Source organism: Ursus maritimus, assembly GCF_017311325.1.
Source record: "Ursus maritimus isolate PB19 chromosome X unlocalized genomic scaffold, ASM1731132v1 scaffold_X1, whole genome shotgun sequence".
NCBI lineage: Eukaryota > Metazoa > Chordata > Mammalia > Carnivora > Ursidae > Ursus > Ursus maritimus.
The window spans coordinates 8,322,813-8,345,865 of record NW_024423319.1 but is presented as its reverse complement, the minus strand read 5'-3'; positions in this window follow the sequence as shown (position 1 = coordinate 8,345,865).

Below are 23,053 nucleotides of genomic sequence, written 5' to 3'. Positions count from 1 at the left end.
GTCCTTTTTTTTTTTTTTTTAATGTTTTAAATTTTAACGGAAGCAAAACGAAACTTGCACAAAGCGTTAGAAGAGTTCCTTCGTAAACATGATCTTGAAAAGCTTAGAAGCGTGAACTCGTTTCCTGTTGCCTCAAATCCCTTTAGGAATTTTTTCAATCCTCAACTGTGAGCTAGCATGAACACACAAAACCTATTCATTTTCTCAACTGTAATTTTACAGTGCACCTTCTGCTTGAATGATTCAAGCGACTTCGGAAATTTGGTTTTAGATCTTTAGTATTCTTCTAATGGGAAAAGTTACACAGACAAGTTGTTTGAAATTTTCAACAGCACAATTAGAACAATGGGAAGCAGATTCCCTGCTTAGTTTCACATTCCTCACCCCGCCCCCGCCACGAACTACCGTTCCGTTTTCTGTATATACTTTCAGACTTGATATGTTCATACAGTGCTCTTACTATGTCAATAATGTATAACTACCTCACTCTCTTGGACGACCGATCACTACCCTAACATGTATGCTGATGTTCAGTCATTTATTTAACCAGTCCCCTGTTGATGAACATTCTCAATGTTTCCAGTTTTTCTTATGCCAAACGCTGTTGCAGAGAACATCACTGTGCGCATGAATTTTCAAGTGGCAGAAAAGAATGAGGAATATAATCCTGTTTTTATTTATTAAAACAATCATATAAACATATTTAGTGTTTGAGGTCAAAAAAGGTTTACTTCTTCATACATGTGGTTGATCAAGAAAGTTTTGAGACTAGGGCTGTATACAGCATTGAGTGTTAGTCTTGGAATTTTTTCACCAATATAAAAGGCAATAATTACGACTCATTAATTCTCTAATTTGCATTCATTTTAATTATCAGTGAAACTGAGCAACTTTTCTAAATTTCTTAATCTTTCAGTATTATTTTGAAAGACTATTAACAGATTGGTATATGTTTTTATCCATTATTTACATATATTAATAAGCAAGGCACGTATACATATATCACAGACAAGTCACCAAACAAAAAATGGAATCATATACATACTGCCCTGACAATTGCTTTTCTTTTCAGATTTTATTTATTTTATTTTTTCCATTTTTTACTTAAATTCAATTAATTAACATATACAAGAGAGCAGGGGGAGGAGCAGACGGAGAGGGACAAGCAGAACCCCACAGAGGGCTTGATCCCATGACCCTGAGATCATGACCCCAGCCGAAACCCAGAATTGGCCACTTAACCCCCCAGCTGAAACCCAGAATTAGCCACTTAACCGACTGATCTACTCGTGCGCCCTGACAGTTGCTTTTAAACATGATATATCTTGCATGTCTTTCCATGTTGATACCTTATGGGCTGTGTATTATTCCTTATGGATGGCCAATAATTAACTGATGGTTATTTGGATGGTTTCAAAGTTTTCACGAGCATAAACAATGCAGAGATTAATATCTTTGTGTGCATATCTTTGAGGGCTTCTCCGATTTCTCTGGGATACATCTGAGAGGTGGAATTCTGGGATCAAAAGGCTTTCATCTGGGGTGCCTGGCTGACTCAGTCGGTAGACCATGCAAATCTTGATCTCGGGGTTGTGAGTTTGAGCCCCACATTGGGTGTAGAGATTACTGAAAAATAAAATCTTAAAATAAAAAGGATTTCATCTGTTTATGGACTTTGATACATGTTAGAACTCCATTCCACACAGTTTGTACTAATGTATCCATGAACACTTTCAATTTTCCTAATAATGGGCATTGATTTTCTTTCAGATCATTAACATTCTAATAGCTGAAAAGATATCCCACTGTTTTAATTTGCATATTGTGATTACGAGCAAGGTTAGACATTATATGTGCATATATCTTTGCACATCTGTATGAAAGAAATTACTGTCTCAAAGCTTTGCAGTCTTATTTTTTTTTAAAGTAGGCTCCATGCCCAGTGTGGAGCCCAACTTGGGACTAGAACTCATGACCCTGAGATCAAGACCTGAGCCGAGATCAAGAGTGGAGCACTTAACCAACCTAACCCAGGCGCCCCTGCTGTCTGATTTTTAATCAGTATTTCCAATTCCCCAGTAAAAAGGTTGTACCAATGAACACACAGGCTAACGGGTCCTGGAGCCCCCAGGAGCAGCGGTGACAGCGAGGAAGGGAATAGGCAGGCAGGCTTCTCCTCTCTTCCCCTGTCTCCCTGCCCCTCTGGCTGCCCAGGTCCTGGCCCCTTTGCTTATTTTTATATTACAATTTTTGCCTAAGGCAGGCAGAACAGCGGAAGCAGCCTGAAAATGATAAAATCTCAACCATGGCCTTGGGAGAAACCAAAATAGACAAAATAGCCTATGGTGATGCATTAAGCAAAGGAAATGCCTCCCCCCTCACATCACACACTGACTATAAACAGCAATAGGCTAAAACTATTGTCTTTAGGAAATTATACAAGTCTCCTGGCTCTTCTTTCCCACAATCGAGTGCATATACCTCGATTCTTCTATCTGCTATCCCACTCTTAATACATAGGGGAGGAATACATTTTTTAAACTGCTATATTGGTCTAGAGATAATAGATTCAAATGTAATCAGAGGCTTTTGTAGAAGACACCAAATGGAACACAGGTGTTTACCTTTCCAAATCAAATAGAAACAATGAGAAAGAAGTGCAGAGTAAACTCATTCATAAAATTAGTGGAAGGGGCGAGGATAAAGGATCAAGAGTTCGAGAAATGCACCGAATGCACACATGTGGGCTCCATCTGAAAACCAATCGGGGCCAGCAGATCTCAGGCAAAGCCTGGGTGGGGCCGAAGCAAAAGCCGGTTTGGTGGAGGAAGCACCCTGACTCTCCAGATATGGAGAGTGGGAGCGGGAGGATGGCATCGAAGGAGCTGGTTATTTAAAATCTATCTGACCTCGATGTGAGACAGGAATTCTAGAGGAGAACATAGGCAACAACCTCTACGACATCGGCCAAAGCAACGTTTTTCATGACACATCCCCAAAGGCAAGAGAAACAAAAGATAAAATGAATTTATGGGACTTCATCAAGATTAAAAGTTTCTGCACGTCCAAGGAAACAGACAGAAAAACTAAGAGGCAGCCCACGGAATGGGAGAATATATTTGCAAATGACATTCATTTTAGTGCTGAATTATCAAGGTCAATTCTGGAAGCAAAAATACAAATTTTGGCTATCTGCCTCTCTTTCTACTGACCCTGAAATTTTTAAAACATCATTCCCTCCCAACAGAGACATTTTCTATGTTTCCTTCAGAATGCAACCAGCTAGAATATCAAGATATTTCAAAGAGCTTAATTTCAGATGCAGTTCAAAGGGAAGGCAAAGTTAACAGCAGAATCCTCCATGGGAGCTAACCTTAGATGAGAGAATCTAATAAAGGATGCCGTGTATTAGTAAGGGAAAAAAGTCACCTAAAACAGTTTCGGTGACAACGCACAGGAAGAACAAAAAGCTGTCATGGCATGAACAGTCCATTGTTTAGATTGGTTAGATTTCACTGTGGAAACACGGACATGTTGAGGATCAATGATACTTGACAGTGATCACCCTGCCATCCTGTGGATTTCAGGTTCCCCAAATCTTCTGCAGGTAACATGCCTGCTTCTGCCCCTCTGAACACATCTTTCTCTCACCGATAATTGCTGCCATATTCTCCTAATATCGAATTCACTTCTTCCCACTAAATAGAAAGACCCCAGGTCAATGAAGAGCTCTTTGGGACTTTTTTTTTTTTAAACCACAGTCTAACAAAGGCATCGTAGAGATAAACTCACTCAGGTCAAAATATTGAATTATCTGAAACTTGTCAAATGTGACTTGTAAAGTTCTATAAAATAACAGTAGATGCGTTTGATTTGGATCATCTAGGCTTTTATGTATATATGAGATTCACTTTATGCCAAAAAGCTTACCAGCGTGATGGTGCGCGATGCTTCAATTACAGGAGCGCCAGGCCAGCTCGGAGAGTCGTTTGGCTCCTTGCGTTCATTCACTTCTTACCTGTTGATTAATCGAGGTCAATGTGACAAACACTGCCTGGTGAACAAGAAGGACCCTGACTTCCCAACCTTATGTTCCATCGGAGTAGATTAACGAACAAAAAACAAAATAGTAAATAGAAAAACTAGGGGCTCCTGGGTGGCTCAGTCAGTTAAGCATTGGACTCTCGGTTTCAGCTCAGGTCATGATCTCACGGTCATGAGATCGAGCCCCACATGGGGCTCTACACTCAGCATGGAGTCTGCTTGTCCCTCTCCCTCTGCTCGTCCCCCCTCCCACGCACTGTCTCTCAAATAAGTAAATAAAATCTTGAAAAAAATAAAAGAAAATCTATTTGAAAAATGGCTGAATAAGTGCATTTCCACCCCCACCCCACCTAGTTATCTCCTGGATGAAAATGGACAATATTTCTCTAAAGAAATTGGGTGATGTGCTTGAAAGGGAGAGGGCCCCAGAAGGGGGGGATGGAATTGTTGCCTGTGTGGTACAGAGTAAAAATAGCGACAAATGTTTCTCCTCCCTGAATCTGGAACTTTGCATGGACTTTGCAGATCCTCTCATTAAGAGGTGGTCTGTTTCTTTTTTCTCGAATCTGCCATATGACTTGCTTTGGTCAACAGGACATTGGCCAAAATAGAGCAACCGCGAGCAGGAAAGGTGCTTAGGCATCGGGGCCTGTACTCTTGCTAGTCTTGGAAGCCTGCTGCCACCACATGAACAAAGCAGATGAGACTTATGCCCCAATCGTCCCTGTAGCCCCAACTGATGGCCAACCCACTCCTAGAGGTCCTGTCACCCAGGCCGGCAGCAGCAGCTGACCACAGACGTGTGAGAGTCCAGCTGACACAAGCACGATGGTCCAGCCCAAGCTGCCAATGGCCAACAACTGTTAATGAAGTAAATGGTTGTTTTAAGCCTCTGAGCTTCGAGGGGTTTGTTTCACAGCAAAAGCTCACTGATAACCATTCCCCAGAATAGAGCTACAGAGTAGAGGGGCAGTCAAAGTGATTTGGTCAACAGTGATCTTTGATAGTGGTTACTAGATCATGGGGGCCCTAGGACTGAAAGAGAAGCATGACCCATCTCATGAAAAGAATTCTGGCAAACGGGAGCGCCTGGGTGGCTCGGCGGGTTAAGTGTCTGACTCTGGATTTCGGCTCAGGTCTTGATCTCAGGATTCTGGGATTGAGCCTCGAGTGGTCAGGCTCCCTGCTCAGTGGGGAGTCTGCTTGGGTTTCTCTCTCTCCCTCTGCCCCCTGCCTCTGACTCACACACACACTCTCTCTCTCTCTCTCTCAAATAAATAAATAAAATCTTTAAAAACAAGAAAAGAATTCTGGCAAACAGAAAGTTGGGTCACCATGATAGTGTCACAGCCCCTCAGATCATATCCTCAGAGTCTCCAGGATGAATTGGAGACCAAGGCGGCTATGGAAACATGATAATTATGTCCTATCAATCTTCCTAGCCATCCCCCAAAAGAACCTGCAGTGATTTCCCAAGGTAACTGTTCAGAGGAGAAATAAAAATCCACACTGTCCAGGGATTATTGGACAATGACTCTGAGCTAACACTAAGCCTGGGGACTCAGAGCAACACTGTTGCCCGCAGTCAGAGCAAGGGCTAAGGAAGGTCAAATGAGAAATGGAGTTTTGGCTTAAATCCAAGGTATGGTGGGCCGAGTGGGTATACAAAGTCACTCTGTGGTAATTTCCCCCGTTCCTGGCTTTTCAGTTGTAAGAGATGGAACCAGCAACTGCACAAACCCGTCAACGGGCTCCCTGACCTGTACGGTGAGAATTTTTCTGTTAGGAAGGGCCAGCTGGAAGGCTGGAACTTCTTTCCCCTTCCAATGGCAACAGCAAACATATATATCACTTATTTTGTCTCGGATACTCTTCCAAGCACTTTGCATACATTAACACATGATTCCTCAAAACAACACTAAAAAAAAAAACCCAACAACATTGCAAAGTAGACATATCCTTGTACGCCACTGACAGAACAGGAAATTAAGGCATTGAAAGTTTAAGTGACTTGTCCACGGTCATTACTAATTGGTGGAACCAGAATGGAGACCACAGACTGGCTCCAGAGTCCATGCTCTTAAATGCTATGCTCTCCTCTCGGAAGAGCAAACCAGAACCAATACTAAAGGCCTGCAGGACTTCCAGAAATTAGGGCCACCATCAAGACTAAAAATTCCGGGGTAGTGATCCCTAGCACATCCCTGTTTGACGTACCTATTTGGCTAGTGAAGAGTACAGGGGGATCTCGAACTAGATGTGGTAGATACAGCTTGGCCGGAGACACGTGGAAGGTCCATGAGCAGGGGTTCACTCTCCTGGTGTGACTTTGTCTGCCACACTGCCTTCCTTTCTCCGCCCACAGTTGTGGTTTCATGGGGACTGGAACCGACTGACCTGTGTCCCCGCTGAACTCATTTGTTGAAGTCCTAATCTCTAGTATCACAGAATGTGACTGTATTAGGAGATAAGGCCTTTAAAAAGGTAATTAAGGTCAAATGAGGTCATTGAGGTAAACCCTAATCCAATTGGACTGGTGTTCTTCTAGGGAGAGGAGATGAGGACACCGATAGGCCCAGAGGGAAGATGGTGTGAAGATACATGGAGAAACCAGCCAAAGAAAGAAGCCTTTGGAAGAAACCGACTCTGCCAGTGTCTTACATCTGACTTCTCAGCTTCCAGAACTATGAGAAAATAAATTTCTGCTTTTTAAACCACGTCGTCTGTGATAGTTATGGCAGCCCTCGCAGACCAATCCAGGGACCTCTCCATAACCAGTTGTCTTAGGGTTCTCTAGAGAAATAGAACCAATAAGCTACATGTAGATATATAAGAGATTTATTATAGGGATCGTGTCACACATAAGCTTATGGAGGCCAGGAAGTTCCACAATCTACTGTCTGAAAGCTGGAGAAGCAGGAAAGCCGGTGTTTGAATTTAGTCCGAGGCCAAAGGCCTGAGAACCAGGAGCTTCATCCAGTGTCCGAGGGCAGGAAAAGACGGACATCTCAGCTCAAGAAGAGTGAATTTTCCCTGTCTTCGCCTCATTGTTCCATTCAGGCCCTCGAAGGATTGGTAGCTGCTAGCCGCCATCGGTGAGGGGCTGTCTCTTTACTCAATCACAGATCAAATGCTAATCCCTCCCAGAAACACCCTCATAGACAAACCCAGAATAATGTTTTACTAGCTATTTGGCCTCCCTCAGCCTGGTCAAATTGACACAGAAAATAACTATCACACCAGTTGTTTGAAGAGGAGGTGGTTCAAAGCTATGTTAAGTCATATGACAGCAAGGCCCCAGCCAGAAGCCTACGGGTAGCCCAGAGGACAGTAAGGAAGTAAAATCTTCCCTGAGAACACAGTTCTGGTTTTTTTTTAAAAATTATTTAACTATTTAAGGCAGAGAGAGAGAGAGAGAGTGCACGCACGCAGGAGCCGGGGGGAGGGGCAGAAGCAGCCTCCCCACTGAGCAGGGAGCGCGATGTGGGACAGATCCCAGGACCCCGGGATGATGATCTGAGCCGAAGGCAGCTGCTTAACCAACTTAAGCTGGTTGCTGCTGAACAGCCACCCAGGCGCCTCTGAGAACGTAGTTCCAAGTGGTGTATCTGCTTGTTCACTTTGCTTGGGAGGAGAGCTGCCCTAAGGTATGGCTCTACACTGTTTGATGTTCAGGGCCTTAAAAAGAACAAAATTTACAGTATTGGTGACAAGAAGGTTTGGGAAAAATAATATGTGGTTGGACCTCCAGGGATGGCCACAGAGTATAAACACAGTTGTGTTCCCTATAAATGCCCAACAGAGGTCATCGACTGCGATGAGGACTCAATAACCACGCGAACGAGATGACTCGCGTAAGAGTGTCAGCTTTTCCCCCAGCCACTCTGAAGCTTGCTCAGGGGCCCAGGGACAAAGTGGCCATGGTTGCAGTGACGGAGGCTTGCCGTGGGCTCAATCACAGGTATCTGCCCTCACCGAGGCTGATCTCGCCATCAGAACAGTTGAGTGTCCAATTCCAACCCGCCAATGGCCGAGGCCAGTGCCACACCCCCAATATATACATTTTCTTGCGGTGGGAGGGGCCTCCAGCCAGCCATCTGGGGGCAGGGCGGTGACATCGGGCCCCTTCCATTGTGGAGGGGACTGTGGTGTGGCTTGATTGTAGCCTCTGCGATCGTAGAGGTCTGATGGTTAGTCGGTCTACCAGGAGAAACAACCATGACTCCACGGAACCGAATGGATGTGGAGACTGCAGTCGAGCTATTTAAGACCTAAGCTCCACACGTCACTGGACCAACAGGAAAAGTGCGAGTTTGACTGGTGTCATTGACCCTGATCGCCGAGGGATGTATGGTTGCTCTTCGTCCAGGCAGGGGGGATTAAGCCTGAGACTGGGGGCCCCTCCTCATCCCGCGGTGTTCAGTGGTCAAAGGTAATGAAAGGTGACAGCAACATCATCCAGGCAGCACTGCAAAGGGCTCACATCTCGCAGAAATGAAGCTTTAAGTCGGTCCGCCAGGCAAAGAGAACTTGGTAGCTGAGAAACTGGCTGAGGGCAAGAGAAAGCAGAAGGGGTAGTAGAAGAAAAGTTCTAAATACCAACTATGGCCTTGTCACTAGTTTCAGAAACAAAATGGAAGTAGCTGCTCATTTTTCCCCCTTAATTTGGGGTGTGTGTGTGTGTGTGTGTGTGTGTGTTGTGGGTATGTCAACATATTCTCTTTGCCCTGTCCCTTATATAGGATATGTTGATGGTAGTTGAACTTCACAATTTAGTCCACAAATGACAGAATATCAGTACCTGATTGTGACAAACCTAAAGAAAAATGAACATTGAACCACAGTCTTTTTTAAATTTTCTTTTTTTTTAAAGATTTTATTTATTTATTCGACAGAGACAGAGACAGCCAGCGAGAGAGGGAACACAAGCGGGGGGAGTGGGAGAGGAAGAAGCAGGCTCATAGCAGAAGAGCCTGATGTGGGGCTCGATCCCAGATCGCCGGGATCACACCCTGAGCCGAAGGCAGACGCTCAACCGCTCTGCCACCCAGGCGCCCCTAAATTTTCTTTTTTTAAGTAAGCTCCACGCCCAACGTGGGGCTTAAACTCCGGACCCCCAAGATCAAGAATCATATGCTCTACTGACTGAGCCAGCCAGGCGCCCCTCAACAATCTTGACTTTAGAGCTGGATGTGATAATTCATGAGACATTGGGCATTCCCTGTTGGGAAGAAGTTGGGAATGATTTGTTTTGTACAAGGCATAGCTGTACTATGTTCAGTAGGAGCATGATATTGTGGGAGAGGAAAAGTTTTCCCTTTCTCCCTTCTAGATTCGTTGCCTAATCTAATCATTAAATCGACATAAGACAGATTTACAGGAGAAAAGCAAATTTAATTTCATACATACAGGAGTTCCTAAAAACACAAGACTCAAGGAAGTGACCAAAGCAGGCAGCTTTTAGACCTTTTAAACAAAGAAACAATAAATTTGTGAAGAATTGATGAGCCAAAGAAATTCGGGCTTAGGGTAGTAAATTGGTGAAGTAACAGGGTTTGTTTATAAAGCCTTCTTGGCTCTGAATTCCCTGCTTCTGGTGATAAGGATGCCTTCTGCCTTCCTGGTACAGGGAGGGTACCTTCCACATGGGAGACTGATTTCCTGTTTTCAGGGGGACAGAGGAGGGTCAGGGTGTCCTTGCACTGGCTGCTTCTTAAGTAACTTTCTTCTTTCCCTCCCCCTGCCTCCCCGCTCTTAAGTAACTTTAGTTCAAAGTAATCAACATGCCCAAGTGTCACATTTTGGGGCAGCCTGCCCTGAACCCCATCTTTTTTAAAAAAAGTCATCCTTACACCCAGCGTGGGCTTGAACTCACAACCCCAAGGTCACGAGTTGCATGCTCTACCAACTGAGCCAGCCCGGCACCCCTGAACCCCATCATTATTGTTGCTATCATTGTTGTTATTCAGAATTTCAAGTGTGGAAAAAGATTATATATGCACTCATCATTATTCGAGTCTAAACTAGTACTGAAAACATGTTGGAGGCCACATTTTCGGGTAGCAGAACTCTTTTCTTAATTTAAATGGGAAAAATAAGAATGCTTCGCATCTCATCCAAACCAATTTTCCCGAATGTCACTAAAACACCAAAGGTTTCTGCAAAATATAAAGCACGTATAACCCAACCATCTAGCTATTTAATATTTCATGAACTCAATGGCTTACAGGTAGGCAGTATGATGCATGATGACAATATCGTACAGTATGGAATATGAATTATACTCTCCTTCCACACTGCAGGAAACAGTCTGTAACATACATAGGATCAAGTCTTAGGTTTGCATTTTACCTGTTTTATTTTGTAAAGTATCATACTGTAATGTAGCAGTGCGGTACTGAAGAAGAGATAAACACACGTATCAACGGAACCAAATACAGTCCAGAAATCGACCTACACACATATGGCTAACCGATATGTTACAAAGATGAAGGAGCAATTTGATGGAGAAAGGATAGCCTTTTAGCAAACATGCTGAAATAATTGAACGTCAGTAGGCAAAAAAAAAAAAAAGAAAGAAAGAAAAGGAAAAATTACATCTTGACCTAAAAATGGCACCTTATTCAAAAATTCATCCAAACTGGATTATAAATCTAAATGTAAGACATAAAGCTGTAAGAATTCTTTTTCAAAAGATTTTATTTATTTATTTATTTGTTTGTTTGTTTATTTATTTATTTATTTATACTTTTTTGGGTTAGTTTCAGAGGTAGAGTTTAGTGATTCATTAGTTGCATATAACACCCAGTGCTCGTTACATCAAGTGCCCTCCTTGAAGCCTATGACCCAATTACCCCATCCCCCCCCACCTCCCTCAGGCAACCCTTGGTTTGTTTCCTAGAGTTAAGAGTTTCTTATAGTTTGTCTCTCTCTGATTTCATCTTATTTTATTTTTCCCTTGCTTCCTATATCTATCTATCTATCTATCTATCTATCTATCTATCTATCTATCATCTATCATCTATCTATCTCACCTCTTCTTTATCCATTCATCTGTCAATGGACATTTGGGCTCTTTCCATAGTTTGGCTATTGTGGACATTGCTGCTATAAATTATTTATTTTTTTAAAGATTTTATTTGTGCATTTATTTGAGAGAGAGAGAAAGAGTGAAGGCAGGGGAGGAGCAGAGGGAGAGGGACAAGCGGACTCTGTGCTGAGTGTGGAGCCTGATGGGGGGTTCCATCTCACCACCCTGAGATCATGACCTGAGCCAAAACCAAGAGTCAGACGCTCAACTGAGCCACCCAGGCGCCCCAAAACTGTAAAAATTCTTAGAAGCAAGCACGGGAAAAGCTGTGTGTGACCTGGGATTGGGCAAAGAATTTTTATGTGTGAAATAAAAGTACGATCCACAAAAGAAAACAAGTGATAGATAAGACTTCATCAAAATGAAACACTTGTGTTCTTGAGAAGTCACTGGTAAGGAAAAGAAAAGACTGGGCATTGTCAGGAATTGTACAGACTCTGAAATTTTACCCTCCTTATCAGCTAAAAGGTTCACTTGTTACTGCTTCATGGATATTGGCAAAAGACACGAGATTCCCGAGTGGGAGAAAATGACCTTATTCCTCCTGGCAAAGCAAGAGCCGGAGCATCTGAAGAGTGCTCATGCTGGTTCCTCGTGCTCTCAAAGTCCCACGAAGGTGACGCAGCCGACCTAGCATGGGTGTCGGCACGTGCAGTGGGCTACATTATGGGAGAGGAACAGCAAGCTTGGGGAATTCGCTGGTTTTATAGCAAGTGGAAACAAGCCCTCTCTGTGTCAGGGAAGACATCACCTCATCCCTCAAGGCCGTTTGCCGTGATGCAAAAACAATGCCGAGAAATAGCCAGGCAGAGAGCAGTCAGGGTCTTCCAGCCTTGGCATGCCCGGAAACAATGTGCGAAGGCACTCACGGCCCGCGGTGGACTGCCTCTCCCAACGCGGCTCCCTTTAGCCCATCACATTCTCAGCCAGATTTGAGGTTTTATATCAGCATGCCACCCTGATTAATCAGACCAACAGAGTCCGGGATTGAGTCTGCTTAATTTGCCTCGTAAAGGATTTTCAAGCTCATCCTTGCCTTCCAGAGTCCTGGTCTCGCCCAACTCGGCCAAAGTCCCGGGGGATCGCTAGCGCCTCCTTTAGACTGTGAGGATATAGTCCAAGTACCCATCACACATGAGGGAGCTTCGACTGTCCTGATGATCTTCCGTGTCCTTGTCGATAATTCCCAGGGGCAAGAGGTGGGCCAAAAAGCAATCCCTGTCCCCAGTGGAGAGATAATCTGTGCCCCCCTCCCCCACAGACAAATATAGAGCCCAAAGAGGCACAGTTTGGAATTTGTCGTCATCATCCCGTGCGTTTGGTTCAGCCACATGGGTGGTGCACTAGGTATTTGCAGCTTTAATCCATACATGGCCTAACCCAAGGCCACTCGAGTGTCAGAAAAGCCTCTGACTTGGGGCTCCTGGGTGGCTCTGTCGTTAAGCATCTGCCTTCAGCTCAGGTCATGATCCCAGAGTCCTGGGATGGAGCCCCGCATCAGTGGAGAGCCTACTTCTCTCTCCCTCTCCCCCTGCTTGTGTTCCCTCTTGCTGTGTCTCTCTCTGTCAAATAAAATCTTAAAAAAAAAAAAAAGGAAAAGCCTGTGACTTGACATAAGATGGAAACAACGCTGCACTTCGTCATGTGTTTACACAAGTTCATTTTCAGAGGCTGCTATCCATGGCATCAGGAAGCATAATAAATAAATAAATAAATAATAATCTCAGACCAGCGTGTTGCTGGTGACAATGTTTTCACAGCACGAGGAAGGGGACTACAAACCCGGCAGCCACTGTGTGACTCAGGTGGCAATGTCGGATCTCGGGGGCGAAAGCAGGGTTCATGGCCCCCCACCCTGGCACCTTTGGAGGTCTGAAGGAGTTCTCTCCCAAGGTACTGGAGTTGGCACTTTTCACATCATCGGCCTCATGGTCGGTATGTGCCATCCCAATACCTGTAACTTCGTCTTGTCTTCAGGCATCCCCGGCTGCTTTCACCCTCATCATTGCCAAGAGATCCCCTCCTGGGGACTGCATTCAGTGACCAAACTGCCCTACTGAGGTGTGGGGATGGACCCAGAGGAAATGGAGTCAGACACTGTTCCGGGGCTCGGCAGTCTCAGACACTAATGCAGTGTGGAATGTGCATCAAAGACTTTTGACTATTGGCCCATTATGGGTGACGCTTGTGGAGAAAAGGTGCACCATTTGCTAGGCTGCAAGTGGGTTGAAGAGCTGGGAGTCAGCTGATCAGACTGCAGCAGCAACACGTGACCTGAAAACCTATCAGAAGTGATGAGACATTGGGACGCCTGGGTGGCTCAGTCAGTTAAACGTCTGCCTTTGGCTCAGGTCAAGATCCTAGGGTCCTGGCATCGAGTTCTGTGTCGGGCTCCTTGCCCAGTGGGGAGCCTGCTTCTCCCTCTGCCTGCAGCTCCCCCTGCTTGTGCTCGCTCTCTACTCTCTCTGACAGATAAATAAATAAATCTTAAAAAAAGCGATGAGACCATCCATAGCCCTGGGAGGTACAGTCCAAAGTCTGATGTAGTCAAGAGCGAGCAGGGTTGGTGGGCAGTGCAATGTGGCCTCTTTGTTGCAAGAGTCACAAGTCTGGCTTCTGCATCAGAAACATAGGGTCCTGTGCTTTGTGCCCAGTCCCTGATGGAAGATGTGTTGCCACGTCTGACGGCAATCTGAGTAGCGTAGGCTTGATCAGCAGCTTGAGTTTAGTGGGTTTCACTGGAGAAAGGACCTTTACCGTGGGCATCTCTGTGAGTGACCCGACGGCCCCATAAGCGCCCATAGTTGCTTTGCACAGTTTGTGACCCCAAAGAGAGGTGTCTTTTTTTTTTTTTGTAATCTCTACACCCAACGTGGGGCTCAAACTCATGACCCTGAGATCCAGAGTCACATGCTCCTCCAACTGAGCCAGCCAGGCGCCCCAAGAGAGGGTGTCTTTAATCTGCCAGTCTGTACTCTTTCAAGTGGCAGATCAAATGGCTAGGCCATCGGCAACAGCCCTGGAGTCAGTAAAAATATAACAAGTTTCATCGAGGGGAGGGTTGACCAGATGTCTGAGAGCAGCTGCGTCCTGCTCGTTCGCGGTAGTTCTGACGTGCCAACCACCAGGACATCATCTGTGCAGGGGCAGCTCTGGACATCAGAGGATGAGGGCACTCACATTAAGTGCTGACAGCCAGGCCCCTCACACACGCTGTGACAAATAGCAGGGGAGTCTGTCCCACTAGCAATTCTCTCTCTGCGTCCCCGTCCTTAACGGGAGATTCTCTTCCAGCGGCGCTTCAGGAGCGTTTGTAGTACAAGCCTGGGACACATCACTGTCCTTATTAGTTTTGACAACAGTAGATTGAATTGGCACAGAGCGCCCCATCCACGAGTCATTTGAACTGTTTTTCTTCATGGAGAGCTTTACTCAAACCCTATCAAATTTTTTAAAAAAGATTTTTGTTTATTTGCCAGAGAGAGGGAGAGAGAGCACAAGCAGGGGGAGGGGCAGAGGGAGAAGCAGGCTCCCCGCTGAGCAGGGAGCCCGATGCGAGGCTCCATCCCAGGACCCTGGGTTCATGACCTGAGCCGAAGGCAGACAGTCAAACGACTGAGCCACCCAGGCGCCCCTCAAACCCTATCAGTTGGATTCAGGCTCTTTGTGTTCCTTATGGTAACATGGGCCGAGGAGTGGAACAGCAGCTCTGGGCATTTCTGCCTGGGAGGAGGCAACAGGGAGGGGACAGGACTGGGGGAGGCCGGCTGGAGGGAAAGGGCTGGAGGCTTTTCCCCTTCATCTCCTGGCCCCAGGAGGTACCTGCCCCTCTACCTCCTCACGGGCCACAGCTCTAGCCTGGACACCTTAAGCCCTTGGCCGCCTCTGTGACCAGCGCCCTCTGCTGCCGGAGGACCAGGCAGGTTGGTGACTTGGACGATGGTAGAGGAGGAGGCGGTCATCTGGGGGCGTGGAGGCAGGGAGGTGTCTGCACCAGTAAGCCAAGCTGTTTGTCACTTTCAGCTCTGAGTGGCTCCCACTTGGGCTCAACGGACGAACTTCTGATGGTTTTCTTTACCTAAAGCTGTGCGCCCTCGTTCTGACACTGCGTATTTCAGCTTTGGTGACCCCTTGAATCAGCCACCATAGTCCTAGTCCCTTCTAACTTGCGCTCCATGGCTTGCTGTTCCCACTGTCATGATAACATCCCCTGCCCTGCCCACCCAGAGGAGAGGGATCAAGAAGTAAGGCCCCCAACTTAGAGATAAAGAGATCACACTTGCAGTTACCCGAGGCAGGGGTGGTGGCAGGGGAGATTGGAGGACGGTGGTCAAAAGGGACAAAGTTCCAGTTACTAGGGATGGAATATACCACATGATGAATACACCTAACACTGCTGTGTGATACATAGGGAAGCTGTTACGAGAGTAAATCCTAATGTTACTGACCGATATATCAGAGCCGCTAACTGGAAAAAACAAACAGGTGAGCCCTGGTGTGAGCGCTGCGGGGCCAACTGCTCTGGACCGGGCAATCCCGAGGGGACTGGACACATCGAGACCACAGCTCCTGGCTGAGTTTGCCCACATTGTTGCCCAACAAACTCAGATAAATTCATCCCAGGAGAAGCCAATAACTCAAGAGATGAGGGTTTGGAAAAGAGAAAGGGAGAAATTTATTTCAGGTGCTGGCATCTGGGGGTCGGTACATGTTCAACCCGTGATCATGAGCACCGAAGGGGGCGTGTTGGGTGTGGTCTTCCAGGCATCCTGTTGCTCTCAGGCCTTTTCTGGTGTGGCAGGTGGAACGTTCTGGTCATTGTCAATGCCTCAGGAAAATGCAGTAAGAAATAAGCACAATGGGGGCGCCTGGGTGGCTCAGTTGGAGAAGTGTCTGCCTTCCGCTCAGGTCATGATCCCAGGGTCCTGGGATCGAGTCCCGAATAGGGTTCCCTGCTCAGCGGGGAGTCTGCTTCTCCCTCTCCTTCTGGGGCTCCCCCTGCTTGTGCCCTCTCACTCTGTCAAATAAATAAATAAAATCTTTTTTGAAAGAAAGAAAGAAAGAAAGGAAGAAAGAAAGAAAGAAAGGAAGAAAGAAGCACAATGGGTTTTAGTTTGAACATGAGTTAAGTGGTCTTGACTATTTCTGATTGTACCTCTTGGGGTCTATAGTTGAGCAAGAGGGCCCGCTGACACTACGTTCTCTCATCACAAGGAAAACATTTTTTCCCCATTTCTTTTTACTGTATCTATGTGAGATGACGGATGTTCACTAAACTTATTGTGGTCATCGTTTGACAATATATGTGAGTCAAACCTTTATGCTGTTCACCTGAAACCTACAGTGAGGTATATCAGTTGTATTCCAATAAAAACACAGGGCAGGGGAAGAGCTACAGTGGCGGAATCTTGTGATGGAGCCCAGGAGAAATTTTGTGTGATAACTGAAAATGCCCTGGAGAATGGTGACTTCTGAGATGGATACTAAGTCCCAGGGAAAGTAGGTGGTAGAGGGAGGCGCCTGGATGGCTCTGTCGGTGAAGCGTCTGCCTTCAGCTCAGGTCATGATCTCTGGGTCCTGGGATCGAGCCCCACATAGGGCTCTCTGCTCAGGAGGGAGCCTGCTTCTCCCTCTCCCTCTGCCCCTCCCTCTGCTTGTGCTGTCTCTCTGTCAAATAAATAAATAAAATCTTTTAAAAAAAGGTAGGTGGTAGAAGGCACAACTTTCTTTTTTTTTTTTTTAAAGATTTTATTTATTTATTCGACAGAGAAAGAGACAGCCAGTGAGAGAGGGAACACAAGCAGGGGGAGTGGGAGAGGAAGAAGCAGGCTCCCAGCAAAGGAGCCTGATGTGGGGCTCGATCCCAGGACTCTGGGATCACGCCCTGAGCCGAAGGCAGACGCTTAATGACTGAGCCACCCAGGCGCCCCCACAACTTTCTAGAAGGTAAGTAACCTGCGTGTGTGGATAGCCTTCTCTTGGGATGGTAGCTAGTGGAAAAAAAAGAGACGAAAAGAACTCAGGTGCCAACAGGTGGCTTGTTTCAGTGTTACCTCCCAGCACTTAGCCTCTAACGTTCGTTAATAGGAAGGACAGGGGCGCCTGGGTGGCACAGCGGTTAAGCGTCTGCCTTCGGCTCAGGGCGTGATCCCGGCGTTCCGGGATCGAGCCCCACATCAGGCTCCTCCGCTATGAGCCTGCTTCTTCCTCTCCCACTCCCCCTGCTTGTGTTCCCTCTCTCGCTGGCTGTCTCTATCTCTGTCAAATAAATAAATAAAATCTTAAAAAAAAAAAAATAGGAAGGACAGTGGCGGACCCTTACTCCTCACTTGCCCACCATTTGGGCAAGAGTGTTCCCTACTGGATCCCAGGAAGGTTTCTCACACACCCTAACCTGGCTTGTGTGGCCCCTCGTCCTCTCTTCCAGAAGTCCCTACCTCCGTCAGCTTCTCACCCTTCTTACCAGAACTATCAAGCACTGCGCGGGATCTGAGATTTTATCCTACTACACGCTAACAGCTTAGGCACAGGCTGCAGAATCCGAGACAAGGCACTTCGTTATTCACTGTAAAAGTAGTAGCCAGAGTGTCTGTTTGATGCTTGGGCCAGTCCCCATGAGCCCAGGGCCCCCAGGGGCGATGCAAAGGGCCCGTCATGGGTGCCCGTACACACCGCGGACTGTATTACAGTAGAAGATACCGAGCTGGGCAGATTTGCTGCTTTTAGGACAACCAGAAGTGGGCCTGCTCTTTGTCCAGAGTATGACAGCGTGCCCTCAGTGTGAGAAATGGTCAGGTGTAAATGGTGGTTAGGGCCTTACCCAGCAAGACTATGCAGGGACACACATGGCCCGTGGTGAATTGCCTGCCCCAACAGACACATACCGGGAGAAAGTATCGCAAATCACCTATCTGACAAAGGCCTTTTATCCAGAATACATATAAAGTACTCGCAAAACAACGGTTAATGAATAATTGCTCTGTCTTGTGGGCTTGGGATCAATGTTATATCCCACTGAAGCCACATGTCTGCTAACAGAGGTTTCCCCCTTGACCGAACTCTAGCCAGGTTCCTCTGAGCCCTCTTCTCACTTAGGCCTCAACCTTGGTCTATAAAGAAGTGAATGTAGAGGCCTGAGCAATGGAATGCAGAAAGGGCCACAGCCACCCCCTGGCTGAATCCAGGCAGGCCCATCGGGTGACCCACCCTGAAATACCCATAGGCCCTCACTGACAAATGACCTACTTATGACCAGGCACAGTTACCAAAAAAGGGAGAATTCCATAGGTCGCCATAGCTGCTCCTCTTCCCCCCTTCAGAAACGGCCCCCACCCACTGCCTCGTGGCACGCAGCCTCTCTTCGTCTATCCTGCCCACAGCTCCCTTGTGGTGTATTCGATAAACTTCTATCTCCTTTGCTCTGCCTCGGGTGAATCCTTTTACCGCCTGCGCGCTGGCTTCCACTCGATTATTACGCCACACTTCGGGGCCCCCATCCGATCAAGAGAGACACCCCATTTAGGCACCACAGTGAACAAACAGCAACATAGTTTCTAACAGCTCAAGGCCTCATCCCTAGGATGAACCTAGTCCCCCTTAAAGTGCCTGCCTGAGAAAACTCAAGGCTTCAAAAAGCATTTACTGTCTGTTCCAGAGAACACCTAAAAATAGGGCCCTTGTCTCCCTGTCTCTGTGAGAGAGTAGGGCCTACCCTTGATAGGGACCAGTTAATAAATCCAGACGGGTTTCATATGGACCAACCCTTCTCCCTCCACTTCCAATTTTTTAAAATATTATATTTTTTAGAAGTGGGGGAGTGAGAGAGGGAGAGAGAGTGGGGTGGGGGCAGAAGAAGAGAATCTTCAAGCAGTCTCTCCTCTGAGCGCAGATCCCAGGACCCTGAGATCATGACCTTCTAGAAGCTACTTGTCATTCACATAGCATGAAGAAGGCATACTCCAAAGGAAAAGCGGCAAGAAAAGTGAACACACTTGACACATTAATAGGGTGGGATCATGGCCTTGTTTTCATTCCTCATACAATGACTTCCCTTGCTGTTGCTACGAAGTTGTCCTGTAGCAAATTTTAAAAAAAATTATAGGTGTGAAAAAGCATGTCCTCCTCAATCAATACTTCCAGACCCAATGTCCGTTTCGGATGAGGGAGTCAGTCCTAAACACGATAAATGTTGAAGGCGCTGTCCAGAAGGTGGAGTTACCCTCCAGAGCTCACCGTGTCTCCTGACGACTCAGGAATTCAGGGAAAGAGCAGTGACAGGAGAGGCTTGTGGGAGAGGTATTTTGGGCAGAAGGCTTCCTCACATGTTACAAGTTTTCCACAATTAGAGTGTGCACTGCCTTATAATCGCAAATGTCCAGGTTTGAAGCCTCCCGCCCGTGAGTCTGTGTAGGGATGAAGGGAGAGCCCAGAACTTGTGCTCAGGGACTTGGGGTGATCATTTCCTTCTGACCATCCCTCATCACAAGCAGTGGCATACCTCAGGGTGTGTGTGTGTGTGTGTGTGTGTGTTGGGGGGGCTGTGTGTATCTATACTGGGCCTGCTGTCTGTTTTTGTGGTGAGACAGGGAACAGGCCTCCCACTGGCACAAGGCCACATCTGCAGTTCACTGTTGCCAGCCCAGAGAGAATGGCGGAGGAGTGGAGTGTGCTCTTGACAAGATGTAGGACATTGTTATCATGGCAACAAGCTGCTTGTCGGCTTCCCTTTCCCCCCACCCCCCACCACACTCCAGTTCACAAAAGAAGAAACAGGGTAGCTGAAGAGCGTAAGGGGAGGCAACGCTGAACTTCATCAGTAGTGAGTGAGGGGGAGCAAGTTTTGCCACCCCAAAACATGACCCTTGGGCATATTTATTAGGAGTTGATTTTTTTGAGAGGTTGCAGATGCAGAAGCTCTGAAAACCCAGTAGAAGTTACCCTTTTGTAGGGACATTTACATTTATAAGGGAAATCTCCATTTTATGAGTGTCTCCCTGGCTGTACTGGGAAGAGGGGGAGGGGATGGCTCTAAGTCTCTAGAAACTGTTTGTTTATTTATTTATTTTTAAAGATTTTATTTATTTATTTGACAGAGAGAGACACAGTGAGAGAAGGAACACAAGTAGGGGGAGTGGGAGAGGGAGAAGCAGGCTCCCCGCTGAGCAGGGAGCCCGACAAGGGACTTGATCCCAGGACCCTGGGACCATGTCCTGAGCTGAAGGCAGACGCTTAACGACTGAGCCACCCAGGCTCCCCGAAACTGTTTATTTTTTAGAAAAGATTTTATTTATTTATTTGACACACAGAGAGAGAGTGAGCCCGCATGAGCCAGGGGGAGGGGCAGAGGGAAAGGGTGAAGCAGACTTCTCACTAAGCAGGGAGCCCAACATGGGGCTTGATCCAGGAAGCCTGTGATCATGACCTGAGCCGAGGGCAAATGGTTAACTGACTGAGCCACCCAGGTGCCCCAAAACTGTTTATCAGTGGAGAAGGTAATGCGTTAAATCTGCATAACAACCTTACCCTTGGTTACTGTGCTGTTCCCAGTCACCTCCCAAAACTGACTCCCCATCCCAACATCTTCTTTTTCTTTTTTTAAGTTTACATTTTTTCCCCCCAGTAATCTCTACATGCAACGTTGGGCTGGAACTCATGACCCCGAGATCAAGAGTCACATACTCTCGAGACTGAGCCAGCCAGGCGCCCCACCCCCCAACATCTTCTTTTGTCTCTAGCTGAACGTGGTAGTTAACGTGATGTGTTCAGCCATTTTGGAGAGTTGCTCCAGTTTCCTGGGTCTCTGCCACGTACACAGAGATACACATTGTTAAGTAACAAAAATTCAACCGAGTCCATTTTAAAGATTTAATTGGCTTCATTAAATGATTCACGCACGAATCGGGCAGCCTCCCATCTAGCAAATAGAGGGCACTTCAAGGACTCATACAAAGTGGAAGGTTTTAATAGGCGGGTGAGGCAAGAAGTCACTAGGAAAAAAAAAAGGATTGTCTCAGGCCAGGTGGCTTTCCCTTAGGTGAGGAAAAGCAAGGGGTCTTATCAGGTAGATCACCTCATCTTTCCTTGGGGAATGGAGAACCCAGGAGGCCGACTCCTTGGCGCTGACTTCAAAAGTCCTGACGGACCAGCTAAGACCACATTTCTGCGGGAGGCTGGAACTGCAATTAGATCAAGTACTGAGCCCCAGTTTGGGAATCCGGTCTAAGTGACACCATTGGGGGCCTGTGGTTTTCTTTTTAAGAACACGTTATTAAACTTCTGTTTTTCTCCTGTTTAACCTGTCTCAACCGAGGAAGAATCCACTTAAAATATCAGCACATGGGCATTTATTTGGGCAACTAACATTGCAATTTGGGAGACACTGATTCTGGTGGAAACCCGATTCATGTTCCAAGGAAGAGGGGGCAGAGTTGAAAAGGTGAAAAGTGACAAGTGTAGCTCTCATTTAGGTCCTCCATGCAAAACAGGGATTGAAACTAGGTTAACTGGGATTGGTTGGGTTTATTTGCAAACAGGGGACCGAAATTTGTTGAAGCGCATTGACTTTCAAAGTGAAGAATGCGGATAATCTAGTTGCCCTGGTGAGGAGGGGAGGGCTGCACCAGGCTGAAAAGGTTTTAAGAAGTTAATAGTTTCTCCCCCTGAGGACATGCATAGATCCTCCTCCCTTATGGCCTCCTGACCCTATTTTGAGAGAGCTTCTCTTAATTAGGCTCGCTTGCGCTATTTGGAAGTCTACTTTTACATCTGTTTTACATCAATTGAATTATTAGAGCATTCAAAGAACCTAGAAGGTGGAAAGGAATTTTTTTTCTTCCCAACAGTAGCCAAAGAGCACGCCCCTGACGCTCTATTATACCCTACGCTGTTGATTTCCTCTCTAACCCACGGCGGCTGGTTTATTGGTTGACTTTGGTTGAGGCATGCCCCGTCTCCCTAGAACCCGAGACTGGGGGAGTGGAACAGTACCTGTCTTATTCCCAGCGTACAGAGCATGAGACCGAATCAATGCTCAATAAATATTTCTTTTTTTTTAAAGATTTTATTTATTTATTTGACAGAGATAGAGACAGCCAGCGAGAGAGGGAACACAAGCAGGGGGAGTGGGAGAGGAAGAAGCAGGCTCACAGCGGAGGAGCCTGATGTGGGGCTCGATCCCATAATGCCGGGGATCATGCCCTGAGCCGAAGGCAGACGCTTAACGACTGAGCCACCCAGGCACCCCTCAATAAATATTTCTTTTACATTTGAGTGTCGAAGAGGTACAATTTAAAACGACGATGACGTAATACGTCGCCTGTCACATTGGCACAGATTTCAAAAGGTAGTGTTACAAAGAAAACCACAGGGCCATAATGGAGCCACTTCAACTCAGGCCCCAAGTCAGTAAACCAAGACTACTACCTAACCTAACTGCCATGTCAACCATCCTAGGAACCTAACCTTTAGCCAGCCAACGTGGGAATTTCCTGGTCAGCAGGGTGATCTTATCTAAAACAATGGGTTCTTTGCGAATAATTTCCTCTTTTCCTCTCCCTCTTTGCCTTTAAAAAACCTTTCCCTTTCTGTAGTCCTCTGGTTTCTAGATGGGATGCTGCCCGATTCACAAATCACGTGATGAAGCCCACAAGATCTTTAAAATCTACCTGGTTCAATTTTGTTTTTTAACAGTCGGAACCGTGTTATAAATGACCGGGCCAAAACAGCATTCTCTCCCACTTCTGGGAAGAGTGTCACCCTCTTGGCGGAAAGCAGCTTGGCAATGCGTGTCCCAAACCCTAAAGGATCACAACGCCTTCGAGCCAGCAATTCCCCGTCTAGTCACTGATAACCTAAAATGAAGGGCTTATCAGGAATGTTGGGGGGAGCAGAGTTTACCCCCAAATACACCTCTTCGGCATA